Source organism: Equus caballus, chromosome 21 (assembly GCF_041296265.1).
Source record: "Equus caballus isolate H_3958 breed thoroughbred chromosome 21, TB-T2T, whole genome shotgun sequence".
NCBI classification, from domain to species: domain Eukaryota; kingdom Metazoa; phylum Chordata; class Mammalia; order Perissodactyla; family Equidae; genus Equus; species Equus caballus.
Genome location: NC_091704.1, coordinates 42,577,722 through 42,600,225, shown reverse-complemented (window position 1 = coordinate 42,600,225; position 22,504 = coordinate 42,577,722). Strand labels below are relative to the sequence as shown.

At 42.0% G+C, this 22,504-nt stretch overlaps 1 long non-coding RNA gene across 15 annotated transcripts in view; it reads left to right on the top strand.

Annotated features, from left to right (window-relative positions):
- The window catches only part of LOC106782347 (uncharacterized), a 95,540-nt gene that overhangs the window by 4,955 nt on the left and 68,081 nt on the right, over positions 1-22,504 (top strand). For 2 of the 15 annotated variants that reach the window (XR_011430161.1, XR_011430162.1), the window contains exons 1-4: positions 646-5,091; positions 5,466-5,677; positions 8,421-8,702; positions 9,865-9,918. This is a non-coding gene — a long non-coding RNA (uncharacterized lncRNA). Of the gene's footprint in view, positions 1-74; positions 190-645; positions 5,092-5,465; positions 5,678-8,420; positions 9,919-12,827; positions 21,730-22,504 lie in introns of those variants that run through there. The other 13 variants (XR_011430156.1, XR_011430157.1, XR_011430163.1 and 10 more) reach the window with 12 other exon arrangements.

Genomic DNA, 22,504 nt, shown 5'->3' with positions numbered 1-22,504 from the left:
GTCTTGTTCAAGCATCTCATCTCCTCTTTGAGAAAAAAGGTTCAAAACCGTGCTAATTTCTCATTTCACCATTACCATCATCAGTATCAGAATTTGTTGTGGAGCTCTAACTGAAAGATGTTGAAATGATGGGTGCTGACAGTGCTTGCAGAGAAAACACAAACATAAAATGATGAAAAATCATATAAGGTATCCTCAGGCTATGGGCCTGGAGTATTACTGTATTTGGAACTCAGAGTAGGCCTTGATTGGGGTAGGGAGGAGGGGGTGGGGAGGGGCATTCCAGGCTAGGTGGAAAGAGTCTCTGGAGACTACAGCCTGTGGGGCGCTGGGGCAGAGGGTCAGCCTTTGGCCATTCACAGAGTCCTCAGTGAGCTCCCAGTGGGGCTTTGCAGCTGCTTTGCCTAGAAGGGCCAGGCCCTGGGTCCCTGGACTCCCTCATAGCAGGTCATGATGGCTGAAACAGAATCCATCACTTGAGCAGGGCAATTTCCTTTTCAAAGTCACCACTTTATTGGGCAGGGATTTGTTTCATGCTTGCTGGCTCTTTAGCAGTCATTTTCACCAATGATACTATTACTCATAAAGAAAAGATAAATTCACTGTCCTTCAAATCACTTAAAAAAAGAGAAAAGAAAAAAAAAACAAAAGTGGGAAAATGGACTGTAATGGCCTCTTAGCAAAGTAGTAGTAAGAGACAAATTCTTTGGAGCAAATAGTTTCTCATAAGAAATCAATTATGACATTGACAAGGTAGATTTATCAGTAATTTCCAGCAGTTCTTATATAAGGATCAGATTGTCCCATTATCTATTAATTCTGTTTTTGGTTCTTGAGGTTGCGTTATGAGACTCCTCTTCTCCAGAAATAAAACTTCAATCAGGTAAGAGGGTTATGGCAGACTTTGTTACTATGCATGTGGTGTAATGGCTTAGCTCTGGGCTTGACAAACTTTTTCTGTAAAGGGCAAGCATTTTCTGTAAAGATAGTAAGTATTTAGGCTTTGCAGGCCATACAATCTCTATTGAAACCACTCACCTCTACCCTGTATTGCAAAAGCAGCCATTGATAATATGTAACTGGGCACGGCTGTGTTCCCATGAAACTTTATTTATGGACAGAGTGAGATTTGAATTTTATATAATTTTCATGTGTCACGAAATACTCTTCTTTTGGTGTTTTCCCAACCGTTTAAAAATGTAAAAACCATTCTTAGCTCGTGGACCAAACAAAAGCGTGCAGTGGACAGGATTTGGGCAGAGGGCTGTGGTTTGTGGTCTCCAGCTTAAGTTAAAATTGTAACTTTGAGGGGATGTAAGAGCTCTAGAATTATGAAATTCTAGAGCCAGAAGGGACCTGATACTTTTCGTCTTATCTCCTCATTTTACCAGGAGAGAACACTGAGGCAGAGAGTGGTTAAGTGACTTATCCGAGGTCACCCTTTGAGTGAGGGACACACCCCTACTATCTGAGAAAGCATGGGATCAAGTCAGTACTTCGTTGCTCTATGCATGTGTGCGTGCGCAGTGGGAACAGGGGAGCACATGGAGGATGCGTTGTGTCATCTTTCTTTCATATTGTGATTTAGTATATTTTGTTGAGACAAGATATGAGTCAAAATACGGAGAAATCATTTGGAATCTGTATTGGTGGCAGAGTTTGATGTCAGGCTGAATGGGGAACAGAAATTTGAAAAGAAGTCAATTGCTGCCTTTTAGAGTATAGCAGAGCTCCCAGGCAAAGCAGAGCACTAAATAGATTTTTTTTTCCTTCTTAAAAGGCCATTATATTTCTGTGATTGGTTTTTAGACAGCAGATACACAGAACCTTATCACAAAGGCACGGAGATGTTGAGAGAGAGATTTGAGTGGCAAATCAAGATACCTGTATCCTCATTCTTTTGTGGACCACCTGGTGCCTACTGAAGAAATTTTAGAACCTTTTAAAGAATTGAAATCATAAGCGATAGTTAAAGACACTGCCATAGAGGATAGTTGACTCTGAGACAAGGACTCAGCATTTGGACCTCAAGCCAAAATATTCCAAGGGACCTCTTTGCCATGTACTAATTGCATAATACAGACTTCAGTCTAGACTCTTCTCTTGCCTAAAATAGATGAACTATTTGACCATTTCCAACTCTGGCAACAAAACAATAAGACAGCCTCTCTTCTCTGCCATTGTATCCCCTCCGCCATTGCCTTCTCCACTTTTCCGCTGTGTGGGAAAATGAATTAATCAGCTAATGAATCCTCATCAATATTTATGGGTTTTATAGAAGGAAATAGTAAATATAAGTGAATTTTGTGGTTCCTTAGATGTTTCAAGCAACTCCCCAAATATCCCTCATTGAATTAGCAGCTGGGTGAGGCGGCGGAGGCTTCTAATGTTGTGTCACAGGCACCTCACTCGCCTCACCCCAGTCCCTGCCTCGATTAGCAGAAACCTCAAGTTGAGAGCCCCAAATCCTAAAGCCACTAATTAGGAGGAAGTCATGCTGAGGATCAGACAATTCTGATCAAGTTGGAGCTCTGCCCCTGACAAGCTGTGGGAGCTTAGGAAACTTCTAGCATCCCCGGCCTCACCTATTTTTCTCTTCTTTCTCCTTCTCTCCCTCACTGGGATACTGTGTGAATAGACAAGACAATAAACCAGATTTTCTGAGTTCATAAACTACTCCCTGGGAATAATTTATATTGCACATATACTTTCTGGCCACTGGGGTACTATTTGGTAAATTACTGCCCTCCTGCAGTGCTCTAAGTGGAACCCCAGTGACCTGAAGGAGTTAATGCCTCCCTCCAAGCAATTCACTTACTCCTGGGGCGTAATTTATACTCTCAGAGGATCTGGCAGGCCATATGTGAAGTGCTTGGAGTTCTTTAAGAGAAAGTCAGCTCTAGAAATGTAAAGAATTAATATTTCAAAAAGCGCATTTGCAGACCGTTCTTTGAGGAATCTGTCATGCAACTTTCCCCAGAACAATCCTGTAAGGTAGGTCATTGTTACCCCTTCCAGAGTCATTCTCTAGCCAATGAAATATCAGTCCATAATACACCCAACCTGAGGTTGGGATAACATATTTGTAGAAGGACTTCACTATTTGAAAAATAACAGGTGAGAGATTGGGAAGTAGTTTTTAGAGATCTGAGTACAAAACAAAAGGCAAAAGTAAGGTAAATGTAATAAAGTATCTGCTTTGTAAATAATAGTAGGAATATGACCTAAAGGGTCAATTTTTTATACAAACACAGGAGCACTTACTATTAGAATGTGGCATCCTTTCAGGATGGTCACCAAGCAGACTATCTGTATATCTTAATATGCAGTTATTGCTCAAAACACTTTTATGACGTGAATGTATTTGTTCATTTATCCAACAAATATCATTTAGGCATCTCTCTTCATGAGGCCTTGTGTTGGCGGTTGTCAAGAGTCACAAAAAGGCGTGAGGTAGCATTCCTATATTCGGTGGTGGCACTTATCTGGATTTTGAAGGTGAGTTTAATTTTGGGCAAAGACCAAATCATCTGAAATAAATTCTAGGGAAAGAGGTGGGTTAAAAGCAAGAGAAGGTAATTCAGAGACTGGTTTTTTGCTATGGCTTGGTGGTAGGTTGCAATCTTCACCCTTCTCTGTATCCATGTTCCTTGCAATATGACTTTTCAGATCCTCTTACTAAAATGGTGGTGTCCATTTCCCCATCCCTTAAATCTGAACTGGCATTCTGACTTGTTTTGGCCAGCAGAAGGCAATGGTGGTGAGGATATTCCACTTTTGAACCTAGGACCCAAAAGGCTAACATGTTTCCACTTACTCTCTCAAACCTCTGCCATTACCATAAGAACGTGCTTGGGTCAGCCTGAAGAAGGATGAGTGACATGTGGAACAGAGTAGTCTTGCTCTGTTCATCACAGCCAAGGTCAGCTTACATTGGCTGAAAGCCAGCTGACTCCCCTGACCAGACATATAGGTAAGCCTTGTAAAGATTGGCAGAGCTGCCTGTCTGACCACTCCTGATGGATAAGCAATAAATACTTGTTGTGGGCTACAGGGATTTTGTGGTTGTTACATAGCATTATTATGGCAATGGATAACTGATACAGCTTCCTTCCAGAAGAGGAACTCCCAATGTTGAACAAGAACAAGAACAAGTGTGTCTCCAGGTGACAGCTAGGAGGCTGTAACACACATGTGGGAATATGTGTCCCAGTGATTACTGGGCATCCTTCCTCTGTTCCTACTATACTTTGTACTCATTGTATGCAATTGCTTGTCTGCGTATCCACCATTAGGCTAAATGTTCTGCAAGGACAGGAGCCACTTTTATTTTTACGTCCTTAGCACTAACATATAAATGGTATTTGTTAGGTGAAGGAAAGTGAAGAATTTCGTTAGAAAGCATAACTTGCATTGTTGCTTTTAGTGACTTTGTTCTATTCGTGACGTCTTTGGTGTGTAGTATGTAATCTTAAAAAAATAATGCAATTACTTGAGTAAGTTATACATGTACATCTTACACCTTTCAAAAGATGCAAAAGTATTTTCAATGATAAGTGATTCTCTCTCATGCTGTCTTCAAGCCATCCACTTTTCCTGGTAACACAATTACTAGATTCTTATGACTTCTTCAGAGATTGTGCAATCATTAAGATAAAGCTTTTGTCTAGGAAAGAAAGAATGTTTTCCACCATTATATTGTAAAAGTCTGCCCATTTTACAATCCCTTTTCTTTTGCATATTTGGGCCCATTGGATGTAGCCTGTGGGTTCTTTGCTAGAATGTTGTGAGAGCTGTTCCCTCTGAGTTTGTTCTTTTTTGATTAAGCAACATTCCCTTGGCTTGTTTAAGGTTTGAACCCTGCTGGAATTAACGCAGCTGTTTGTGTTTACTTCTTTGCTCATATACTTTATCACATGTGATGTCAGCCAGCTCCAGGAGCCTGGTAATTACCACGGAACCAGGCAGCAGAGGGAGCAGATAAACTCAAAACATTGAGTTTTCTGGGTGACAGGGAGCCAGGAGTTCTGAAGCCCTAAAAATATCTTTTATCGTGGAGAACCCGTGCTTCTATTTGATGATGATAGTGGGGTGAGTATAATTTTAGTATTTAAAACTCTTAAAGGAGTCTTTACAGGCCAGCATGTTTCTTCTGCTCTATGACAATGCAAAGACTTATAAACTGTGGCAAAAACATGTTGGCATAACTGTGTTGGCTGGAATCCAGCTGGCATTGTAGCTTTCAAGGCGTTTTGGAGGTTCTATGAGGTGGTTTAAACCAAAGCCACAAAAATGAGAAAAAATTTATTTTCAGATGAATTTTAGTACACTGCCAACTCCTGGTACTTGTGTGCTAAAGATGCAAATTTTTTTTTCTATTTTAACAAATTAAGTGGTTTAAAAATATTCTGCCTCATGATTCATGAGATTTCAAGTTCAACTAATTTTTTTTTTCTTTGCTGAAGGAGATTCGCCCTGAGCTAACATCAGCTGCCAATCTTCCTCTTTTTATATGTGAGCTGCCACCACAGCATGGCCACTAACAGACGTGTGGTGTGGGTCCACGCCCAGGAACCGAACACAGGCTGCTAAAGTGGAGCACACTGAAGTTAACCACTAGGCCAAGGGGGCTGGCCTGAGGTTCAATAATTTTTAATAAGTGCAAAATATGTACGAGGTACCGTATTAAATGTTTACATGTATATTTTCTGATCTGGTGAAATATATTATTCATTAAATATTATATTACAAAGATCAAAGCAGGAAAACATTTAAGAAATAAATTGAGGTAGTTGTTTTATATCTGCTTTTTACGGTTTGCATAATCTTGGTTTGCATAATATGATTGTCCATAATATCTCTGTAGAGGAAGTCTTCTGTACGTTTTACACCAGATTTAGCAGGATTCACTTATATTTGTGTGATGGCTACTCTCAGAGAAGAAAAACTGTTGTGTGGCATGCCTGGGACGTTAGTTTTTTTTTTTTTTTTTACGATTGAGGGACTGTTTCATGAAAACATCGTTTCAAACAGATGTGTTCTAGTGTTTACTGAGGGGAGAATTTAAGCCAGACGGATTAATTAGCAGTTAGTCAAGACATTTTCCTGTTCCTATCTGGGTAGTCTGGGGATTATGAAGCTGTCAGTAGGTTATATTCAGATGATGAAAAAAATGACAAACAGCAAACCAAACCTCAGATCACTATGCTAGGGTGTAAAATATGGTGTCCTAACCGCTGTATGTGGTTTTTATTGGAACACGAGTTTTTTGGAGCAGGCATGATAGAACTAACATAGGGGTCAGCAAACTTTTTCTATAAGGGCCAAGTAGTCAATATTTTAGGCTTTGTGGGCCACACAGTCCATCATAACGACTTAACTCTGTGATTGTAGTGCTAAAGTAGTTTTAGACAATATATAAATGAATGAGCATGGCTGTATTCCAACACTTTACTTATGGACAGTAAAATTTGAATTCCATGTAATTTTCACGTCAGGAAATATTATTATCCTTTCGATTTTTTTCAGCCACTTAAAATGCAAAAAATATTCTTAGTTTGCTGGCCATACATTTGGCCCGTGGACCATACTTTGCCAACTCTTGGGCTAAAGCAAAGAGTCTCTAATCACTTTTAGTCCTGGTTCTTTTTGGTGTTTTACACAACGCTAAATCATTTTAAATCTTAGTTTCTATATTTGTAAAATGAGGGATAAAAGTAGTTGTACCGTTTCTTCCCAGGATTGTTGGCAGGACTAAGTGAGGTAGTGGATGTGAAAGTATTTGAAGAATGTGAAGTGCCATGCTGATGTAAGATATTGACTATCTTATTATTTGCGTTGGGAATGTGTTTGATTAGAAGTAGCGGAGAACTGGATTAACAGAGGCTTAAGCCGTAAAGACACTTATTGGTTACTTACGTAGATTTACAAATTCCCAGAATTGGTGCAGTGGCTCAAGGATGTGGTTCAAGACCTGGTATTTTCTCTCTACATTCTGCTAGTATCCTTGTGCTGGTGCTCCCTCCTTTCACAGTGCAAGATGGATGTCGTAACTCCAAAAGTCGTGTTCTTACATGACCGCATCCCAGAGAAGAAGGGGACAGGGAATAGAGAGAAAAGGCATCTCCTTCCAGCTCTCTCTTATTTTGTCAAGGAGGAAAATCTTTCCTAGCACTCCCCCAGCAGCCTTCCCTTCACATCTCATTGATCAGAACTGGTTCACATGCCCATCCTAGCCCAACACTGGCAAAGGGGAAGAGGATTGGTGTGCTTGGCTTATAGACCAGCATGAATCACCTTCTGGAATTGGGCACAATGCTGCCTGGACAGTCAGGAAGCAAGGAAGGAAGACGAGGGAGCAACTAATGATGTCTGCCACATTATTTTTCTTTCCTGTTATAAATTGTGTGACTGGCATCAGGTTGGGGGACTAGCTGGTGAGTTAATTCCCTAAGAGCACTCAGAGATGAATCCTCCAGGTGCCATACAAGCTATCCTCACAGGCACATACAGACGAAGATCATTGTAGTTAGCTGGCGTGGTGAGACTATGAGTGGAGACTGCATGAAGACAGAATCTCTGCGTTACCCTGCACTAACCTGAGAAGGAAGCAGAAAAAGGGAGAAACCTGAAGGTCATCTCCATATGGCTTCTGGAATGTACTAGACAGAACCAATTTAATCCGCATGTGCTATTAGGAAATGCCCTACAGTCTTTTTTTCTGAGGAATCTCTTCATTGTAAAACCCAGTACTAAAGGTACCTTTGTATGTGGGTCTCATTTTCAGAAAATTCAGATTAAAAATCTAGACTCTAAAAGTACAAATTATGAGTCAAAGATTCTAAAGTCTAAAATATTCTTTATTTTATATAAGAAAATACTTTGGTGCTCTTTAAATGATTTCATTGATGAAAATCAGATTTCCACATAATTTATATACGTGTGTGTGTGTCACACACACACCACCTATTACATTGCATTGAGCTAGGTAGACCTATAACTTGATTGAAAAATCATGAGTAAAATAATCCTTTAGCATAAAATTGTCACTTATGTGAACTAAATCAAATAGGATTTCAGGGTACCAGAGCAAATGACATTTCCCAGGGATTAAATGCCTACTTCAAAAAGAGAGTCTTACAGAAGTTATAAACTCTGTACATACAGGTCAAATCTCATGACAATTCAGAGATTACTACTTTGTGTGGGAGGTTCAACCAAAGGTTCCTCAAAACTATAAAACTCTAAGATTCTTTCATTCTATGAGTATCATTTGACCTTAAAGTTCCTTTCCTTTCGCAAATACTACAATTCTATGATTATAGTAGAAAGGTCTTTATAATCAAGTTCCAAGCTCATAACCTGCTGTCCCTACATTCACCTATCCATTTGTCTATTTGTTCGTTCGTTGTTTTTTTTAGCTCACACACACTCCCTGGTCTCATGGAATTTACGGCGTAGATGAGAAGATCAACATTAAAGTCTAGCTGATGATACTGATGAATGCATAACTATACACAGAGTAGTGCTCTGAAGAAAGGAATGCTGCACTACAAAAGGACACGATGAAAGAGCCCGACCTTGACTGGGGATCAGGGAAAGCTTCTTCGAGGAAGCAATCCTTGAGCTGAGAACCGATTTGTGAGTAGGAGTTAATTAGGTGAAAGAGGTAGAGTGGGATGGAAAGAGCATTCCTAACAGAGGTACGGTGTTTGTGTTTCCCTGTCTATCTATCCATCCATTTGTCTGTTCATCCATCCATCCATCCATCCATCCATCCTGTTTTACAAAACAGTATATTACCAAGTGATCATGGAGATGTAAATAGGTATAATTGTCTCTGTTTTCTAAGTCTGTAAGTCAATTTGGGGACACCAGAGAAGAATTCTTTTAAAAATTCCTCAGAAAATGTTAGGAGGTTATTTTAAGTCATAATAGACAAGAGGCAATTTCAGCCCTTACTCTTGCTCTTATTGGAAGGGGATTTGCCTGAGTGAACATCAAGAGGCCGCTCTCCCCTGGGTATCTACCTTGTTCTGCCTTTTTCCCTGTGGAGAAGGTGCAGAATGCAGAGGATAAGACCCATGTGCCAGCAGCCTAACGCTGCTTCCATGGGAACTGAAATTTGCAGTTAAAAATTGAAGCAAAATCCTCCATTAATAGAGGAATTTATCTGATTTTACAATGAGTCACGTTTTCCTAGTGCTTTTAGGATCAACCAGAAAGCAAAATTCAGTATTTTAAAAAAAGGGAATTAAATTGGTATCTGTTCTACATAAAGCGATTTCATCATCTCACTGTGATCTCCAAGAATATGGTTCCTCATACGAAAATCAGGGATAGTTTGCAGGCATGCTTTTAGTGATTAGCAAATTATTTATTTACAGTTGTTGTCAGATTAATGGTAAATGTTCCACTGAGTTCACAGAATCTTGGCATTGAATTTATACCTGGAATGAGCTTAGAGATCCAGTATAGCTCTCATTTTACACAAGAAGAAATCGAAAGCCAGATAGGTTAAGTGACTTTTTCAAGCGACTTAAAAATTTATGCCCCAACTCATTTCACAGGCTTTTGTGATAGCTGTGCAAGTAGGGTATAAGCTATTTAGGATCTTCTATCTCCTGGTTCAGTGTGGGGGACTCTGGAGTATGATTCTGCACTCAAATTCTTGCTATTTACTAGCCTTGTGACCTTGGAAAAATTGCTTAACTTCCCTAAGCTTCAGTTTTCTCATCTCTAAAAGGGGATAATAATTGTACCCACATCCCTGCATTGTTGTGAAGATTAGAATGCATGAGAAGAGGCAGGCCTGTAGTAAACACTCAGTAATTGCTTTGTGATGTTTCTTGCTTTGGCCAACAGAAAGAAGACGGAAGTGACCATATGCCAGTTCAGAGTGGGACTTCAAGAAGCATGGTAAGTTTCCTCTATTCTCTTGTGCTCCTCCACTCTGCCATGAGAAAACCATGTCCTGGGCAGTCAGTCATTCCAGAGAAAGGAGACAGATGGAAGAAATGTGAGCCCTTATGATTAATGTCACCATGAACATTCTAGTACAGGTCTTTTTGTGGGCATTTGCATTTACTTCTAAGTATATACCTAAGAGTGGAATTACATTAAAAGCAGCCAATGAGTTTTCCAAAGTGGTTGTACCATTTTACACTTTCACCAGCAATGTGTGAGAGTTCCAGTTACTCCGCATCCTCTCCAACACTTGATATTGTCAGTCTTTAATTGCATCCATGTGTGTTGTTATTTCATTGTTGGTAGCCTACTGAGTTACGCTTGTTTCTTGCATGTTTGGAAACGTATTCTAATACTAGCTTCTAGGTCCTCTGTTTCATCCTCAAAGATGGCACACAAAAAGTTTGACTAAGCCCAGACCCAGACTTGTCACTCAGCCTTGCTTGTTGAGACTAACAGCTGGGAATTGGCCAGATCAAACACCACATACCCCAGAAACACCCAGCCAGTTCACTGGGTAGTTGGTGAACCTTCCAAGGGATCACACTGCTTTGATGCTCAAACTCCTCCTAAGTGACAAATGTCTGTGAGTGTGATGTAGAGCTATTGAAGATCTTTTCTGTACCTTCCGTGTATTTAATGAACAACAAAAATTCGTACTTTTTGGTGGACTAAAATCCCATTGTACTTGCGTAGCTCACAGAGGAGGAGCCTACTCACGATTTTGCCTAGGATGCCATGGTAGTAACTGCAGTGAGCTTTCCAAATCATCTTCCTCTCCATCTGTTCTCCTTTCTACTTTCTCTCCTTTTTCACTTCTTCCTTTCCCTTTTTGTCTCCTCTCTCTCCCTTTCTCCTCCTTCTCCTTGTTTTTCTCCGTTCATCAACTAAATGAGAGTTGAACAAAACATCTGGACACAAATTTGAAATCACCAGGAAAACTCAAGCCCCTGAAGCATCACGTGTTTGCCCCTGTCCCTTCTGAATTTAACATAGGCCTGATTTAATTCATATATAATTTTAACGTGTGTATTATGAAGAGTTCTATTTTCTCCTGTTATTGTTACTTCATGTAGTTATTTCTATATTCCTAGATAACACTCATAATTGTGATTCCTAATGTCAGTATAATAGTCCATTGTATTAACACACCAGCCTGCTGAGCCATTGCATCCAGTAGCTACACAATATTCCAGCATGTGGATGTAGTACAATTTATCTAACTGGTCCTCTTTTATTGGACATTTGTGCCACTTCCAGTTTGGAGCATTAATAATAGTGCTATAGAAAATATTCTTTTGCATAAATCTTTATCTACATTTCTGCTTATTTCCTTAGAATTAATTTCTAGATGGAGAATTACAGGGTCAGAGGGTAATGAACCTTTTAAATGTTCTTTCAACACGTAATCCATAATGTTCCAGAAAGACCGGGTCAACTTTTTTACTAAAAGTAGTGTATGAGAATGCCTATTTCATTCATGGCAAATGAAGACTTAAGATTTCTGTTTTAATTATATAATTTTTAAATTTTTTTGAAATTACACAGAAATAGCTATCTGCTGCCCAAACCTCAGTCTTACAGAAGTGAATGATTATTTCTTTAAATGTTGGGATGAAGGCTAGATTATGTTTAGGGGTGTACCCTGTGCTTTGCAGGATTTTTAGGTGGTGGTAGATGCTGTTGAGGCAGGACTAGGGTATAGTCAGTGACAACAGGTAAGATTTCTCAATGTGTGTTCCTCAACAGCAGTCAATTGCTGGGTTCTTCTCCCTTCCTTCCTCCTGTCTTGGTGGTCATTAGTGCTGTTCTCCAAATCTTTCTGGCTCTCTGACTTCCAGGCACAGGGTAGGATTTCACTTCCTGGCCCCCTTGTAGTTGAGTGACTAGTGGTTGGCCATATGACTAGTTCTGGACAATAAGATGTGAGTGGAAGTGATGTGTGTCACCACCAGACCAAGCATGTAATTGCTGGTGTGAGATTGTGCAGAGCTTTCTCTCCTCTCCCACGTGCCTGGCAATGTGTGAATTGGTGTCCACTTCCTCAGCCTGGGTCCTGGACTAAGGAGAGATGGAGCAGGCCCCCTCAGCCAAGCAGTGATGGAAATGTAGTGGAGTGAGAAAGATGCCTTTTTTGGCTTTGAGATTTTGATAGTGTTTATTACTACAGCATAAACTAGCATGTTCTGAATGTGATCCCTTCTCCTTTCTCACCTCCCAACATTTATGAGTAACTCCCCATATCCATTATATAGTCATAAGACCTTTGCCATGAGCCTAGTGGTTGGGAGTCAAGAGAAATAGATTTGAATCTCGTATGTTATGTAATTGACACAAAATGCTTAGATACAATTAACACTTAAGTTTTTAAAACCGTATTTGATGGCAAGTAAACAAAAAATAAATATATTTATTCAGGGAGGTTCAAGAACAAATAGACTGATGGTTACAGGGTGGAAGGGCAGTGGGAAGGGAAGAGATATTGATGACTGGCTTAGAGAGAGATGGAAGTCTGACCAGTTGGTACTGTAGATGTGTCCATCTAGTCTGTAGCTTTAAGCTTCCCAAAGTAGTACAAAAAGGCTAAGCCCCTTATTGCTCAAGAACCTGCCAAAAGAATTTGCTACTGTGTGCACAGATAGGCAGGGTGTATGTGTGCATATGTGTGAAATTGTGAAGAAACCACACGCCCAGTGGAAAATAATGCCCCCTTTTAAACAAGCTGAGCAGGTCTTGATACAAGGCAGTGTGGTCTTGCTCCTCTGTTTACAGAGGAAGCCTTTCATGCAGGCATGATAGATGGACGATTTAAACCATTGAGATCCTTTATGCTAACAGACCGTTTATCTTGGATTTTCCAGGTTTCCAGGTTGTCTTCAAGGAGTACACCATTGACTCTGAAATTAGCTGTTGTGTGGACAGATACGTTACAAGTCTCTAAATTACCAAGCTGCAGGATCTTGTCATTCCAATGCTTTAATGGACTCTAACACCATTTCAGCCCTCCCTTCTGCCCTGAGACCTTGTCACCTGGGCAATTTCAGGTTTCTTTTCCTTCCAGATGTCAGGGCCTCTCCTCCTCCTCCTTGCTTTTCTTTAGCATCAACATTTCCAACTACTATTTTCTAGTTATCTTTCTTTTTGTTTCTGTGATACATCCAAACCTTGGATTTTCCCTAAAGGGAAAAGTGGGTCTTCTGCCTAGGAGAAGTGGATGGCTTCCCAAGTTGTGCTCAAGGGCTCTTTCCTCAGTTTTCAGATTTTTTGGGAACTGAAAATCTGGTTGCTGGATTGTGTGTATGTGTGTGTTCCCTATCATCACAGAAAAGAAAGAATATGTGTGATAGCATTCTCTTTTAAAGTCAGTTGAAATCTTGTATAGAGAATGTTTGAGAAGACATTCCCTGAAAGATGTTCCCTGAAGAGATGTTCCAGGGTGGCATCACCCAAGCAGATGTGAAAAGTACTTTCCTGGAGGCGCTCTGGGGTGAAAAGTTTTCTCCTTCCAGAATGCTTTCCTAGTAGCCTGTATCTCTAACAATTTATCATCTGTATCAGAGTCACCAGGGTGGTATTAACTATGCAGATTCCTGAGTTACACCCCAGAGCCACTGGGTTGGAGCCTTTGGGGGCTGGGAGCCAGGGATTGGCATTTTAACAGATACCCCAGTTTCCGAGCCACTGCCTCCTAGTAGAACTCCCACCAGCTCCAGAGCTTCTCCTATATGCCTCACCTGCAACAAAGCCGCAGACCCTTCTGTCTCGGAGACAGGGATGGGAGGGAGGGAAGATGGCTCCCTGCCTCTTCTCCAAAACTCTCTTGTGTGGCTGGGCCTAGTATCTGTGAGTGAGAAGGTCATGCAGGAAGGTCAGTGTACAAGGCTTAGGAAATACATAAGGAGTGAAACACTGAGATGTTTCCCTGACTTCTAGTCAGGGATTATGGAACAAGCACCATTTTGTTTTTTCACTCGCTAGTCCTCAAAATATTTTTTAAGGGGCCGGCCCGGTGGCGCAGCAGTTAAGTTCGTACATTCCACTTCTTGGTGGCCTGGCGTTTGCTGGTTCGGATCCTGGGTGCGGCCGTGGCACCGCTTGGCATGCCATGCTGTGGTAGGCGTCCCACATATAAAGTAGAGGAAGATGGGCACGGATGTTAGCTCAGGGCCAGTCTTCCACAGCACAAAGAGGAGGATTGGCAGCAGATGTTAGCTCAGGGCCAGGCTTCCTCAGCAAAAGGAGGAGGACTGGCAGTAGTTAGCTCAGGGCTAATCTTCCTCAAAGAAAAAAAAATATTTTTTAAGTGCTCAACATGTGCCAAGCACCATTCTAGGTGCATTCCACCATTTGCATCCCTCATCTTTTTGTCAGATATGAAAAATGAAGCTGAGATTTAAGTCCCAAATCATCCCCAAATAGGTAGCACCAGCAAAATAATTAGAATTAAGACAATTCTCTCCCTTTCTCTGAGTATGTGTGTGGTACCTTTGTGTCATACACATATGTATGTGGGTTAGGGACTTTAGTGTGTGTTTTCAAACATACGTGTATAATTCATTCAGTTTATTACTTTACTCATGCTTTTGTTTATTTATTCAGTAAACATTCACCCATTCATTAATTCAACTAATATGTATTGTAGGCCTGCTGTGGACCAGTCTAGGAACTAGGGATACAGTGATGAAAGAGGCAAAGTTCTTGCCCTCATGGAGCTTTTGTTTCAGTAGACAGTGCTCTTATATGTGTATTAAATAAAGAAATACTATTTTGCAATTTATGTTTCTAGCAGAGATAGGCAAGCCAGCACTGGTGCTCTAGTGGTTAAGATTTTGTGCTCTCACCACCACAGCCCCTGTTCATCTCTTGGTTAGGGAACTACATCACCTGATTGTCGGTTGTGATGCTGTGGCAGCTGCATGTTACTGTGATTCTGAAAGCTGTGCCACTGGTATTTCAAATACCAGCAGGGTCACTCATGGTAGATAGGTTTCAGCGGAGCTTCCAGACCAAGACAGATTAGGAGAAAGGACCTGGCCACCCACTTCCGAAAAAATTGGCCATGGAAGCCCTGTGAAAAGCAGTGAAGCATTGTCTGATACAGCTCCAGAAGGTGAGAGGATGGTGCAGAAAGACTGGGCAGGGTTCGGCTCTGGGGTACACAGGGTCACTGGGAGTCGGAATGGACTCCTCAGCGCTGAGGAAAAGAGACTGGCAATTCAACAGAATGCAGATCAGGGCACAGGAGCCCTGCCCTTTTCTTTCCTCTTCCTGGCTTTACAAATGTTCTTTTCAGCAAAGGTGCCTTCCCAGACATTTCATCACATGTTTGAAATATTTATACACATAACTGGGGAAAATGAATTAAAAGTGTGAACTCGCCATGGCACGTAAGTCAAAATAGGAAGCTAAGTTATTCAGCTGTGACTTTTGACTGGTTCCCATTAGGAAACCCCTTTCAAGAAAAACCTTCACGGAGCAACACACTTCAAAGAGGTTCCCGGCAATGCTGTGTTTAAAACGTGTTAATGGGACCTAATTGCAAACAGCTGCCCAGTTTAACCACTGTTTGGGTTGGCGCTTGCCCACTCTAGATCTAGGTCATTTTTTTTGTTACATTATGTTCATATTGGGATCTTAATATATTTGTTATAATCTCAGAATGTGTCACCATCCAAAGGATTGTGTGATAAATAAAAACATGGAGACAACATATTTGTCAAACCCTGAGGTCACTGCCAAGTACAAAAGTGTTTGAGAGCAGATGCCCTATTTGATACTTGGTGTGGGGTCATGGTACCTCGCTTAAACATATGGGAAAATATCCAACGACAACAAAAAAAATCTGTGGTATTTGCTGGTATGAGTGGAAACATTGAATGATGTTTTATTGTCTATTCTCCACTTAACTATTGAATTTTAATGTCATGTACTGTAGAAAGAAGGAGGAAAAATAAATAAATATATATTAGTTTATTAGGTGAAATTGCTATTGGATCTAGTTTTATAGAATATTGATGTTTCTCAAGAAGCAATTATGAGAGCAACTTATTTGTTAAATGTGAAGGGGTCGTTTTCAAAATATTTAACAAGTAGTAAGGCATGAACACTGAACAGGTGGAAGGAGCACTGGCCATAGTAACTGGCATGGCCATACTCATGCATACTTGTATAGCGACCAAAGGGTTCAGTATCCGGCAAGTTCTCAGTGAGGCTGCCTGGAATGTGATCCTGCTGGGATTCAGTATAGAATGTGCACCTCAAAGTTATCTCACCCTAGGCGGGAGAGAGCTGGGGTATTTATACCCATTCCCATCCCACATTGGTTGAAGGCTGCTTCCTGGGCATTAATTTTCCAGCACTTTTGTCCTGCCATTCAAGTGGCAAAGTGGGCTCTGGAGGACTGAGGATGCCCATATGCAAAGGAATGCTGGTGCTGGCAATTGGAAGTCAGGCTGCTGAGGATTGAAATGGTATGTACCCAGGAGTATGGGTGGGGCATGAGCGGCACCTGCTATGGTGGTAGGGGGGCATTTGAGGATGTTGGTAGAACTGAAATAGGGATCATGAAATATTTCTGTCTCTGCATTGGGTACATCAGTAGCAATAGCCTCCCTGAGATTGTTTGAAACAAATTGGCCCTCAGAATATGAGTTATAAGTTAAATGGGATTGAGGGGGTGGAGTGTATAATAAAAATGATGATGACGAGAATAAGATCGTTAATATTTATGTGTTCTCACTATGTGATAGGCATTGCTTCCCCATTTTCCAGATGAGGAAACTGAGGATTAGTGATGTTGAATAACTTGCTCAAGGACACACAGGTGGAATGGTAGAGACAGGATTTGAATTCTGGTCTTTCTGACTCCGTATCACAAACTCCTGAAAGTGTGAATGGTTTAACACAAATCCTTCCTTTTCTCTTTCCTTCCTTCCCTCCCTTCCTTTCTTCCTTCTTTTCCCTTTCAACACATATTTGAGTACTTACTATGTGCCAGACACTGTTTTAAGCACCACACAGCAAAGAAACAATTTTGGTCTTTTTTGATCCAAAGAGTATCCCCATCCTTCCCTTAAAAAACATTTTCCCAGGCCTGCCCTGTGGCCGAGCGGTTAAGTTCATGCACTCCGCTTTGGTGGCCCAGGACTTCATGGGTTTGGATCCTGGGCGCAAACATGGCATCACTCATCAAGCCATGCTGAGGCAGCATCCCACATAGCACAACCAGAAGGACCTACAACTGGAATATACAACTATGTACTGCGGGGCTTTGGGGAGAAGGAGAAAAAGGAAAAACAAAGCAGATTGGCAACAGATGTTAGCTCAGGCATTAATCTTTAAAAAAAAAACAAACCATTTTCCCTTCCCAAGGCCCTCCCCTAACTTTTGTGGGGCCCTGGCAAGTGTAAAATTGGAGGCTCATATACCACGTCTAAATATTTGAAAGTTATAAATCAAGCTGACAAACAAATAAAATATGTTCCATCCTCATGCTTTGACAAATATAGCTGCACAGAGGGCAGGTTTGAATTAAGAATTTGTGGACTCCTGGAGTGCCATGCAGAGTGTGGTGGCTCAGGGAGTGTGGACTCCTGGCCACAGCCTGCTGCCTGTCCCCTTCTCTGGCAGTCCCACATGAGGGGGCTGTGCACGCACCTGTATCTGCACATCCACACTCCATCCCTGCCAACAGCCACCCCATGGTCGCTTCTTGGGCTTAGCTGCCTACTGAAAGTGTGGCCTGCCCTTGAGAGAACTGGCCTGGGGAAGGCTGCAGAAGTGGGCTTGGATCACTCCTGCAGGGAATTCCAGGGTCTCTGGTACCCAACGCATGGTCTGGAAGAGGAAATACAGGCTCCAAGTGGGCACATCTCCATGGGCTCACATCCTTTTCTCCCAGTGGAAAGGGGCACAGCCAGTGGAGGACCAGAAGTGCGGCGCCCAGGAGGCCCCTGTTTCCTGGGCTTAGGCGCAGTACTGCTCCTCCCTGTTCTAGTCTCTCTGCTGAAGCTTACTTTTGCACATGGATTTTTTTTTTTTTGAGATTTGGCCCTCTGAAGATTTTTTTAAAAGGAAAATGTGGAATTAAAACACTCCACTTCTTGACCAGAGGGAGGGTCAGTTGAGGTGGACAGATGGTAGATGTTACAGGAAGAGGAAGAGTCAGATTGTGGAGAAAGATCCACTGGCCTGGGAAGACTTCTCCAGTCTACAGAGAGGGAAAGATATGCTCCCAGGTGCTCTCTCTTGAAATCTTCATGGGCTCATCCCAGACTTCTGGAAATGGATGAGATTTCAGCAGTATCAGCTCTTCAGCCTATTCACTTCTCTAGCCATGCCAACCCAGAGTTCTGGATACACTCCTGAAACATGCGCATACTCAATGCTTGCCTTTACTGTGTCAGATTATCCTGGGAGAGTCAGATAGAAGAATATTTGACCCAAACAGCACATGTTCATGCCAGTGGTGTTCCCCTCTCTCCCTTAGGGAAGATAGATGGTTTAATATTTACTAGAACTGGGACTAGACACACACTGACATATTCAGTGGGTGATAATGATCTTTATTAATGCAGTTGGTACTAATTGCATGTCTATTTAATGTTTTTGCTTCCCCTTCAGGTGGTTATTGTCTCCTGGGCACAGGTAACTGCCAGCAGTTAGGGAGTCACTAGTAGATCTAGGATGGCATTAGCTTATTTGATATGCTGACGTCAGGGTAGTGGCTCGCAGGACACTGCGATGGGGAAGATTCTGTAGTCGCACCCAGGCTTGTTGAGCAAGAGTGCTACGTGGGCCAGGAGTACACCTGGCTGATGACTTACCAGGGGGTTGCTCCGGAGGGGACTGCCTAGGATGAAGATCAAATGGGAAACATGGGCAGACCTCAGGGGCATGTGAGTCCTGTGAGGACCTGAACTTTTCCCCCAGGGACCATCTTGGAGAGGAATGGGAAATGGAGAGGAGGAAAACGGCAGGACTGAATTACCTAGGAACTTTAAATTATTGGATTGGATGACATTTAATTTTCTGACTCTACATAGTAAGATGGAAGGCTCAGGAGAAAGATTAGACCAATTATTGAAAATAATGAAGTTACATTTTCTTTGTGTAACTTAAATGTAGGGTAATTTTGAACTTTCTAAAATTGTCTTTGCCCTGTGTCTCTTCGCCCACGCCTCATGCATGAGTGCACATGTGCACGCACACACACGCGCACACACGAATGACACTTCTATAAGTTTGTCCCTGCCACCACCTCCTTGCAAGAATCTACACTTACAAAAGCATTAGGGAGGAATGTAGACTTCACAGGGGATTGAAGAAGAGTTGAATGAGGTTTCACTGTACACCCTGTGGCAAACAGGTTCATAATCCCCCTTCAATACTGTTTGTCATCATCTCTAAGATGCACTTTTTCCTATTTGAATATTTGATATCTCTGAACCAGAATCTGTCTCACTGTGGTGGTGTGTTATAGTCTAATTTTCAGAAATTTCATAGCAACACATAAAATAATGATGTGTCTTACACTGGCACCTTCCCATATTGGATAACATCCTTGTGGCCTTGTGCTTTGCTGTTCTTCCTCAACTGTGACCAGAGGCTTACCCACAGAGGCAGTTGAGTAGAGTGGTTCAAAGCACAGATTCTAGAGGCAGACAGTTGCTCACTAGCCCCACCATTCGTGAGCCAAGTGACCTTGGGCAAGTTACTGAGCCACTCTGGGCCTTTCTTCCCCATCTGTGAAATGGAGATATTACTAACAACTTCATAGGATTGTTGTAAGAGTTAAATGAGTTGATACACATAAAGAGATTGGAACAGTGCCAGGAGAGGGAAGCACTGGATAAGTAGTTAGTCTTGTAGTTTTTCCCTCTGTGGTCTCCTCCTACACAGGCCCAGCCTCCTGCTGCCTATTGCTTTTCCTTCCCTCCTTATTTTATGAATAGTAGTTCAGTCACTACTGTTTGCTCTTTGAACAACTCTTGAGATCTTGCCTCTCCCCCCCAAGTGGCTTCCCTAAATATTTCCTCCAAACAAATCTGTTCTCTCTTTAGAGGAATTCTGAGAGAGAAAAATTGCTGTATGGTAACATATTTTTATCCTTATTTCTGAGGCATCTGTGGTGGATGAAAGAGACAGTGAGGTATGAGCCTGACTGGAGTGGAGGAGGTTTGTGGGGAACATTAAGGGATAGGATGGGAAAAATAGGTTGGGCCAGATGGCCATGTGAAGGATTCATAGGATATTTCTTTAATATGTCTCCTTGTAGCCTTTGTGTTTGATAGCAGCCTTCCATGCTGTGGATGCCCAGTCACACTGGCCAGCCCATATAGGGTGGAGAGGGCTTTCTCACTCTCCTCAAATCACTCTGTAGGGCAGCAGCTGCTTCTTCCCACATCTAAGGCTGACCCTAGGAGACGAGTTAGTGGATGTGAACTGAGAGACTAATTTGGGCTTAGGTGAAAGGTGGAAATTCAGGAACAAAATTTCAGATATAGGGGTCTTAGAGAAAGATAGATAAAAACAAAGAGACACCCTAACACATCTTGGTCCGAGGTGTGTCCCAGGCCTGCATGCCCTTGTAAGATTTTCCAGACCCTTGGAGCTGGAGTTTGAACGACTGCAGCCCTGGTTTTTTCTTCAGTGAGGCTGGACAAAATGACCAACTTCTAGTCAATGGAAAATTTCTGCTGTGTGGGGTTAGCGCTTCCAGCTCCAGCAATCAAACATACTAAACATAGAGTGTGTCTTGGCACAGAGTGACCAGTACCCCCAACTGGTCAGTACTCCACCCTGTTAGTTCATTTTGCTGGTGACCTTGTCTACGAGAGCAAATAGCTTTCTAGCTGGTCACCTCTGGAACAAAGTGAGAGTTTTTGAATGGAGATTAAAAAAATATTTTTTGGATTTGTTTTGGGTTTAATGAGTCAATGCTTTATTTTACTATGAGTGTTTATAACTAAACCTAAATGTACGTAAGGGTCTTGAACCACCCCCCACAGCTATTTCCTATTTGTTCCCAGAAAAATTCCAATGCCAGATTTTGTCATAGCAACCAGAGGTAAATATCAAGATAGTAATAAAGAGAAAACTGGGGAAAGGGTTTCCCTCCAATGTGGCTTGAGTTTCTGTAGGGCATCCACCGTCTGTGCGAAGCCCTGAAAGGTGGGAGTTGGCCCCACGGCTCCTTTGGGGATCTAGTGGAGGCCGGTTCTGCTGACTTCAGGACCCATCAGGAAATACATCACTCGGTTGGCCAGCCAGGTGCAGAAGGACTGGCTGCCTCGCTCCTCAGGCTTTGCACCTGTTGTGTGTTGAGCTTTATTTTTGTATGCCAAGTTCTCAAAATTAAATGTATTGAATTATTATTATCCCATCATGCTTTTCCTCTGAGGACTTCCATAAACAAGCCTGTTGTTTATTTCCTAAATTGTTCCCTCAAATGCTCTTTGGAAGAAGGCAGGGTATATATGAGTGAGCAAAGAAAACAACAAAACACGCAAGTCTTCAGATACCTGCCACAGTGTCCCGCATGCTGTTCCTTTCCTCTTTGTCCTCCTTGTCATGGGGATGCTATGAGGTCAGACTCCTTACCCATAGGTAAAATCATCTCTAGTTTCTCTACAGTCCAGCCTTCTTGCTGAAAGCAGTTTTGAGTTTTGAAACAGTTGTTTCAGGCATTGGTTCTGAGTAGGGGTATGTTGGTAAATGTTTAACAACTGGCTTTCAGAAATAAAATTGCCTTGATTTGTAGAATGCACTGATGTCAGTGGTGTAAATACTCCCATAATGGCCAATTTCAAACTACCAAAGTGACCTTATGAATGTGAACCGGAAAGAGATGTACACAGTTGACTCTGGGGAGCTGATGGGAGCTGGCTGCACTATACCACTGATCCTATGGACTAGGCCAGGGGTTCTCAACCTCGGTACTGCTGACACCTTCAGCTGGATAATTCTTTGTTGGTGGTGGCGTCTTGTGCATTGTAGGATTCTTAGCAGCATCTCTGCTGGTCATCTAATACTCTTAGCAGCATTAGATGCTAAGAGCATACCCCCTATCCCCCGAGTTGTGACAAAAATGTTTCCAGACATTGCCAGATGTACCCTGAGCAGCAAAATCAACCCCTAGTTCTGGACCATTCTCTATAGACATTGTTTAGAAGGCCCATTCAACAGACTGTAGGCCTTTACCAAGTGTTCTCCATGAACCACCCTTAACTTGCACCTAAAAATGTGCTCTCTTAGCATTTTGGAAGTGGTATTTAAAAACTCAGAGTATACTTCCTTGAGGAGTCTTGGGAAGAGTGATGTCATAAAGAATCAAGGTACCAAGACAAAGCATGGCCACTGAGGAGAATCAAGGTAATTCCATGGACTGGACTCAAGAACAGAATAGATTGTGATAGACTGTAGAGGTCCCCTACTACAGTCTTGTCTTTGTATGCATGAGAAATGGGACTCAGAGGCAGGGAGTGACTTGTCCAAGGGCACAGAGCAGGCTATAGATGTGCTTGGGAGAGTCAGAGAG